Below are 9,023 nucleotides of genomic sequence, written 5' to 3'. Positions count from 1 at the left end.
CTAATCCCCCAAACTTGAAGTCTCTTGCTCTTTAATACTCTAGAGCCTCCATTTCCCCTATCCTGATAATGCCACCGTGTTTATTCAGTCCCCCTCTTCTCCTTTGTGCACACAACTGTCCTGGTAATTATAATAATTCTCCTGATGGCTTTCCTTGTGATAACCTTCCTAAGCGGCTTTGGCTTTCTATACAGAAGTGGGGCTGGGAGAAAAATCTAAGTAGGCAAAGGGGGGAAATTGTGAATACCAACTTGTTAATTTCCCTATCTTACCACATCTACTTGTATAAAATAAGCCCTCTTATCAAAGTATATGTTTTGAACTGTTCTTTGTTTTCAGGGGTAATAGTGTATTGTAGCCCACAGAAATGTGGTGCTCAAGTATCCCCGTTTTCAAGGAGCCAGCGACCAAGTTATCACATCTTGAAACTAGAGTCATCTTTTTGGCCAATAATCTAGTAGGGATGGAAGTTTGAACTGTTACTTGGGAGAAGGGATGGCATGCGTGGAAGGATGATCTGGGAGAATTAAGGAAGACAAGGTCAACAGAGGCATGACTGATAAATTATAAAGTGGGCATGATAAGCCCAGAAAGAGACACGTGACCATGGAATTGTCTGCCTGTGAAAATCACGAGGGTTATAGACTCCAAGTTTCTTTTTATTTCCAGAGCACATTGCTGTTTTCTAAAGCACGGCTTATGTGATCTAAAATGCATCTTGGTTCCTGACCCTAGTGGACTAGCATGAGGCAGATAAATTTCACCATTCTTTTCACATAGTGGAGATCTGATGGGATAGAAAATTTTACCCTATTAATGTACTCTGCAGCAAACTGACATGGTATCTTATGTTTTTGGTAGTGCTAGGCTGTAAACTTATAACCTTTCTTATGTTTAATCACAAGATTCTATGTTTTCACCTTTTCTTCAGTGTAGACCTCCATTGGATCCCACGAGGTACATGAAATTCCCTGAGAATATCAGGAATCCTTCCTGGTGAGGTTGTAAGGGTTTCCTCGTAGTCCTCAGGGAAGACTTTCTGCAGGCTGTTGTCCCTGTTGACATTGATTAGAGACTGGAGGATTCACTTCAGCCTTGTCAGTACTATTGTTTCAGCCCCTCAAAGTGTACAGAAAACATATAACTTCCATATTTTATGGTTTTCTTCATCTGAGGCCACAGTAAAAATACTAAAGACTGGGTGACTTAGAAACAACAGACATTCTTTCTCACAATTCTGGAGGTGACAAGTCCAGGACCATGGGACCAGCAGATCTTGTATCTAATGAAAGAACCTACTTCCTCAACAAAGGTCATCTTCTTATTGCAACCTCACATGACAGAAGAACAATCTGGCTCTTTGAGGTCTTCTTTATGAGGGTATTAATCTTAATTGTGAGAGCTCTGCCCTCATGACCTAATCATCTGTTAAAGGCCCCACCTTCTTATACCATCTTCTTAGGGGTTAAGATTTCAACGTACTAATTTAGGGGAGACAGACACAAACATTCAGACCATAGCAGTGGTCATTAGCCAAATGATGCTAATCTCTCTCTCTCAGCCCCAGAATTTGAGGATATTGCATGTCAGCCCAGAATTCAATGCTTTACAATAGGTACTTAGCTGGGATCATATAAGAGTTTCTTAAAAATGTTTAGAAAACAACAGTATATGGTTTTAGGAAAATTAGCCATATGAAAAAAGTATAGGGAACCATCATTTGTACCTGACCCCATGTACCTTGCACTAAAATAAGTGTGAGATAGATTGCTTATTTGTGTATAAATAAACAAAAAAGAAACTTGAAACAAAGAGAGGCAATGTGTATTGAATTTCTGGGCTGGAAAGCATTTTTTTTTTAAAACCCTACCTTTGTTGAAAATAATCACAAAGGAAAATATCAATAAATTTAACTAGATAAAAATATTACAATGTGTATACACCAAAAAATATAAGATAATGAAAGGCTCACAAAAAACTTCAATAAATGTGATAAAAAAGTTAACATTCAAATGTGTAAAGAACTCAAAAGGATAACAGAAATATTAGAACTCAGAGTGAAAGAATAAAAAGTTTGCAAATAGACAACTCACAAGAGAGGAGCTACAATTGGCTATTAAGAATTTGGAAAAAAAACGTTCACCATTATTAATTAATAGAAAACTATAATTTAGAACAACTATTAAGCACTACACTTTGTCCATCAAAATAGAGAAGACTTAAAAAACAGTAATACAGAATACTAAAGGGAACATGGTATAACAGGATGGATTTGATATTACATATGAATTTAATAATTATAAAAGCTTCTGAAAAGTAATTTGGAAATATGTATCAAGAACCTTTTAAAGGTTGTTACCTCTTGTTCCAATAATTGTATTTTATGGGTTTTATTCTATAGAAATAGTAAATTTTAAAAGCAAATATTAAGCTTCTGGGAAGGCATGGTAGAGATCCTTTTTCCAACTCCTCCCACTAAATACAACAGGAAGAGCAGTAACATGGCACTCTTGTCTCCCAGCCAGGATCACATCAGCAGGAGCCTAGTGGAGAACCAGAACACCCAACCCTGCCCAGATGGAATGATGAGCCCATTTACTTGAGTGCCAGTAAAGGCCGAATGGGATACTTGAACTTCTAACCCCACCTTGAAGTAAAAAGGTGGGATCTATCCCTTCCCCTGCCAGAGCAGTGCAGGGAAAAACTAACTAAAAGAGGTTTTAAATAAGATCCAGAGTCTTAGAATATTGAAAATATTTAGGTTTCAATAGAAGAATCACTTATCATACCAAGAACTAGAAAATATCTGAACTGCCAAGATGACAGAGATGTTGAATTATCTGACAAAGATTTTAAAGCAGCGATCATAAAAATACTTCAAGAAGCAATTATAAACCTACTTGAAACAAATGAAAAAATAAAGTGTCAGCAAAGGAGCAGAAGATATTAAGAGGAGCTAAATGGAGAATTAGAACTTGAAAAACACAATAACAAATAAAAATCTGATTTGATGGGTTCAATAGAAGAATACAGGGGACACATGAAAGAGTCAGTGAGTTTGATAAAAGAACAATAGAAATTAATCTAAATGACAGTGTGAAAACAGCCTTAAAAAATGAACAGAGACTCAGGGACTTCCAAGCCATACAAAGATGTAATATTTGCCTCATTGGAGTCCTGGAAAGAAAAGAGAAAGAGGATGGGGCTGAAAAGGCACTTAGAGAATAATGTATGAAATTCCATGAATTTGGTAAAAGCTATAATTCATAGATTCAAGAAGGTGAGTGAATCCCAAATAGAGTAAAGAAATCCACAATAAGACATGTCATAATCAATTTGTGAAAACCGAAACAAAGGAAAAATCTTGGAAGCAGTAAGACAATAATGACAACTTGCCGGTGGGGGAAAAACAATTTGAAAGACAGCATATTTCTTATCAGAAAACATGAAGGCTGGAAGGAAGCAGCACAACATTTTTCTAGAGCTGAGAGAAAAGACTTGTCAACTCAGAATTCTATATCCAATGAATATATTCTTCAGGAATGAAGGGAGAAATCAATACATTCTCACATGAAGGAAATTTAATAGAATTCATCACCACCAGAAGACCTACCTTACAAGTATGGCTAAGTTCTGTCTATAAACAGAAAAGAAATACTAAAAAAAGGCATCTTAGAATATCAGAAAAGAAGAAAATAATGAAAAGAGCAAAAAAAATGGGTAAATACAGTAGACTTTTTTTCTCTTCTTGAATTTTTAAAGTTATGTTTGACAGTTGAAGCAAAAATTATAACTGATGTGGTTCTAAATGTATATAAGGGGAAACACTTATCAGTTATACATAGGGAAGATAAAAGGATGTAAATGGAGATAAGATTTCTAAACTTCACTTAAGTTGATAAAAATGTCATCACCAGTTCATTGTGATAATTTATGTATATATAACATAATATCCACAGCAACCAATTACAAAGCTATATGAAGAGACGTACTCACAAACACTATATATAAACGAAAATAGAATTCTAAAAAAATGTTCAGTTAACTCACAGGAAAACAGGAAAAAGAGAACAAAGACATGAAAATTAGAAGCAACATAACAATAAATGGAAAACTTAAGCCCTGACATATCAATAATTTTATCAAATGTAAATGGTCTAAATATACTAATTAAAAGAGATTGGCTAAGTGGATTAAAAACCTGACTCAAGTTTATGCTATGCATAAAAATCTCACTTCAAATATGATACAGGAAAATCAAGAGTGAAATGATGGAAAAACACATATCATATGAACTTTAATCCAAAAAAGCAGGAGTAGCTATATTGATATCAGATAAAGTAGACTATAACACAGAAAGTTACCACACACACACACACACACACACACACACACACACAAGAAAGTTACTAGTCACAGAAAGTGACCTGAAAGTAGCATGAAAAGGATCAATTCACCAAGAAGACATAACAATCTTAAATGTATAAGTGCCAAATAACAAGAGCTTTATAATATGTGAAGCACAAACAGGTAGAACTGAAAGAAAGTCTAAACTGACAAATCTGCAGTTATGGTTGGAGACTTCCATACCCTTTTCTCAATAATTAATAGAACAGTTAGAAGGTCAGCAAAACTTTGGAGGAACTTAACATTATCATTAACCAAAAGGATCTAATTGACATTTATAAAACACTCTATCCTACAACAATAGAATTCATGTTCTTTACAAACGTTCATGGAACATATAAAGATAAACTGTATCCTGGACCATAATATAAAATTCAGTATATTTTAAATAATTGAAATCACATAGACTATGTTCTAGGATCACAGTGGAATCAAAGTAAAAATTAATAGCAGAAAAATAACTGAAAAATATAAAAACATTTGGAAGCTAACCACAATAATTCTAAGGCATATGTCAAAGAGCAGGCCTCATTGTCATTGAAAAATACACTGAAGTGCCCCAAAGTGAGAATCTACCATATCAGAGTTTATTGGACACAGCTAAAGCAGCAGAGAATTATATACCACTAAATGCTTAGATTAGAAATGAAGAAACACCTAAAAACAACAGTCCAAAACCCTACCTGGGGAGCCCAGAAAAAGAACAAAGTAAACCCAAAGTAAGTAGAAGGAAGGAAATAAATATAAAATCAGAGAAAATCAATGAAACAAAAATCTCATTTAAAAAAAAGATCAATAATATTCACAAATCTCTAGAAAGTTAAATAAAGAGAAAAGAGACAAATTACCAATATCAGGAATGAAACAGACTATCACCATGGACCCTGCAGATATTGAAAGGAAAAAAGGGAATAGTGTGATCAACTCTGCACACAAAATTTGACAACTTAGATGAAACGGGCCAATTCCTTGAAGAGCACAAATACCACAGCTCACCCAAAATGAAATACTGTTGACCCTTGAATAACATGGATTTGAACTGCATGAGTCCTTTTATATGTAGGGTTTTTTTTCCAATAAGTATAGTACAGTGCTATAAATGTATTTTCTCTTTCTTATGATTTTTCTTTCTTTAGCTTATTTTATTGTAAGAATACAGTATATAATATATATAATGTATAAAAAGTGTTGTTTATGTTATTTGTAAGGCTCCGCTCAACAGTAGGCTGTAATGGTAAGGGTTCTGATCAACAGTAGGCTATTAGTAAAATTTTCAGGAAGTCAAAAGTTATATGTGGTTTTTTGACTGGGCCATGGGGTCAGCACCCCTAACTTCTGTATTGTTCAAGAGTCAACTATAAATAATTTGAATAACCAATGAGGGAAGTTGAATTTGTAGTTTAAAAACTTTCAAAAAAGAAATCCCCAGGCCTAGATGCTTTCATTGGAGAGATCTACACCAGTTTTGGAATAACACCAGTTTTCTATCATCTGTATCTTCTCTTCCAAAAAATAGAATAGAAGGAAAAACTTCTCAGTTTACTTTCTGAAGCTAGTATTACCCTGACATCAAAACCAAAACAAAAAACAAACCAACAACTATAGACCAATGTCTCTTATGAATGTAGATGTAAAAATCTTTAATAAAACATTAGCAAAATGATTCAGCAATATATAAAAATAATTATTTATCGCAATAGTTTATTCCTGGAATGAAGCCTGATATAATATTCAGCAATAGTGTAATTCAGTATATCAAAACTGAAGAAGAAAATCATATGATCAGTTGTTACAGAAAAGATATTTCACAAAATCTCTGAGAAAATATGGAAATAGTGGAACAACTATTGGGAGGAAAAAATGCAAGGCAGAGACTTGGAGAAAATATTCTCAAGTCACATACTCAACAAAGAACTATTATCTAGAATATATGAAGAACTCTTGAATCTCAATATTAAAAAACTCAAATAATCCAAATAGGAAATAGGTAAAAAAAAAAAAAAAAAAAAAAAAAAACAGATATTCCCCTGATGAGCATATACATCTGACAATTATTTGAAAAGATGTTTGGCATCATTAGTTATTAAATTAATAGCACAATTAGAACCACTACATATGCATTGAAATGGCTAAAAACAACAACACCACCAAAAGCTGGGGAGGATGTGAAGAAACTAAAGGACTCTTAAATTGTTACTGGGAATGTAAAAAGGCACAGCCACTCAGAAAAAACTGTTTAGCAGTTTCTTAAAAGGCATGAAGCCACCATACAACCTGGTACTTGAACTCTAGGCATTTGTCTAAGACAAATGAAAACTTACTTTCACAAAAAAATCTCTCTGTGAATGTTCATAGCAGTTTTATTTGTAAAAGCTCCAAATTGGGAACAATCTGGATGTACTTCAATGATGAATGGTTAAATATACTGTGGTATATCCATAAACTATGGGATACTACTTAGCAATAAAAAGAATTGTTGGTGGCAGCCGGGGTGGCTCAGAGGTTTAGCGCCGCCTTCAGCCCAGGGCCTGATCCTGGAGACCCGGGATGGAGTCCCACATCGGGCTCCCTGCATGGAGCCTGCTTCTCCCTCTGCCTGTGTCTCTGCCTCTCTCTCTCTCACATGAATAAATAAATAAAATCTTAAAAAAAAAAAGAATTGTCGGTATGTGGACACTTGGATGAATCTCCAGGAAATTATACTGTGTACAAAAAACCCCCCCTCCGAATGTTACATATATGTGATTCATTTATTCCTCAAGTGACATAATTACATAAATGGAGAATACAATAGTGCTTGCCACGGGGTTAATTAAGGGTGTGTGTATGAGGGAAGTGGACGTGGAGTGAGTATAGCTATAAAAGGACAACGTGAAGGATCCTTGTGGGGATGGACGTGTTCAGCATATTGAATGTATCAATGGCAATGTTCTGGTTATCATATTTTACTACAGTTCTGCAAGATATTACAAATGGGAAAACTGTGTAAAAGACACATGGAATCTATTATTTCTTACAACTGCATGTTAATCTATAATTATCACAAAATAAAAAGTTTAATAAAGGAAGCAAACTATCTTTTCATTATAGTACTATTTATAATGGCAAAAAATTGAAGCTATCTAAATGTCCAAAAATGAGGGATGTTAAAGTAAATTAGGTTCATATCATAGAACATTATGAAACCCTTTAAAATAATTTTAAGCATTTTAAATGATGTTATAGAATATTTCTTCTGTAATGTGAAGTGAAAGAGCAGTATACAAAATTGTTTATACCTTATGATCTCAACCATGTTTAAAAATTGCATTAACAAAGCTGGAAGATATAGTACTAGTGTATGAGTAGAAAGTATAGGAACAGACCCATATACATATGGAAATTTAGAATATGATGATAAAGATGTCATCTCAAATCACTGGGGCAAGATGGACTTTTCAATAAATGATGCTGGAACTATTTGTAGCCATTTTGAAAAAGATAAAATTAGGTTTGTACCTCACACTGCACCTAAGAATAAACTCCAAATGGTTTAGAGATCTAAATGCAAACACTGAAATCAGGCAAGTACTAGAAGAAAATGTGGGCATATTCCTTTTTAATCTTAGTGTAGCAAAAGATTTTCTAACTATCCCTTAAAATCTAGAGGCAGGGAAGTAGAAGATTGATAAATTTGACTGCATATATTAAAAAAACTGGAAAAAACATAAAATGAAAAGACAATTGACAAACTAGGAGGAAATATTCCCGCTATTTATGACAGGCAAAAGCTAATCTTCCTAGTATATAAAGATCTTTTAAAATTTAAGGGACAAAGGAACAAGAACCCAATAGAATAATTGGAAAATGACAGGAACAGACAATTCACATACACAAAACTGTGTATATGTCTCAATCATATGACAATATCCAAACTCACTGATATGATAGAGAAACGTAAATGAACCTTAAATGGAGTTCTCTTTCCTCACATATAAGATTAGCAAAAATTAAAAGGTATAACAACACATTCTTTTGATGAGACTGTGGAGGAGCAAGCACTTTCAGACACTGCTGGGAAAGCTTGCAGTCCAACATAAACAATTTGTGTTCCCTAAACTCCTGGTTCCTCAGATCAGACCCATAGTGGTATGTGTGCAGCATCTCCCTGGACCACTATACATCACTCTTTGGGCCTTTGGGGGGCAAATGGAACCAATGCAAACATGAAGCTTGAACTGCTTGCTGTGCCTTGAGTAATAAAATCCCTTGTCTTTGGTCTAGGGGTCTTTTATCTTCTTTCAGTATCAGTGAAACTGAGGCACTTAACTGCTCAAATATAGGAGTGTGAATAAATAAGTCATGCCCATCTTTCAAGAACTGTGAAGGATGTGAGACTTATCCTACCAGCAAGTTAACAAATTAGCCTGCCATGCCGCATTTGCATGCATCTGGAAGACCTACAGAGTCAGAGAAGGACAGGCAGGTCATTACTTAGAGCAAACATAGTAGCCAAGGGAATACATTTTTTTTTTTTTGCATTGTTTTCCTGAGTCTCAATTCCCACAGAACTTGCAATTTCCTCTTGCAAAGCAAAGAATGCAAGTTAACGCCTGCACATGCAATGAATGAGTACA

The sequence above is a fragment of the Canis lupus genome, chromosome 33, assembly GCF_003254725.2.
Source record: "Canis lupus dingo isolate Sandy chromosome 33, ASM325472v2, whole genome shotgun sequence".
In the NCBI taxonomy this organism is placed as follows: Eukaryota; Metazoa; Chordata; class Mammalia; order Carnivora; family Canidae; genus Canis; species Canis lupus.
This window is presented reverse-complemented; position numbering follows the sequence as displayed.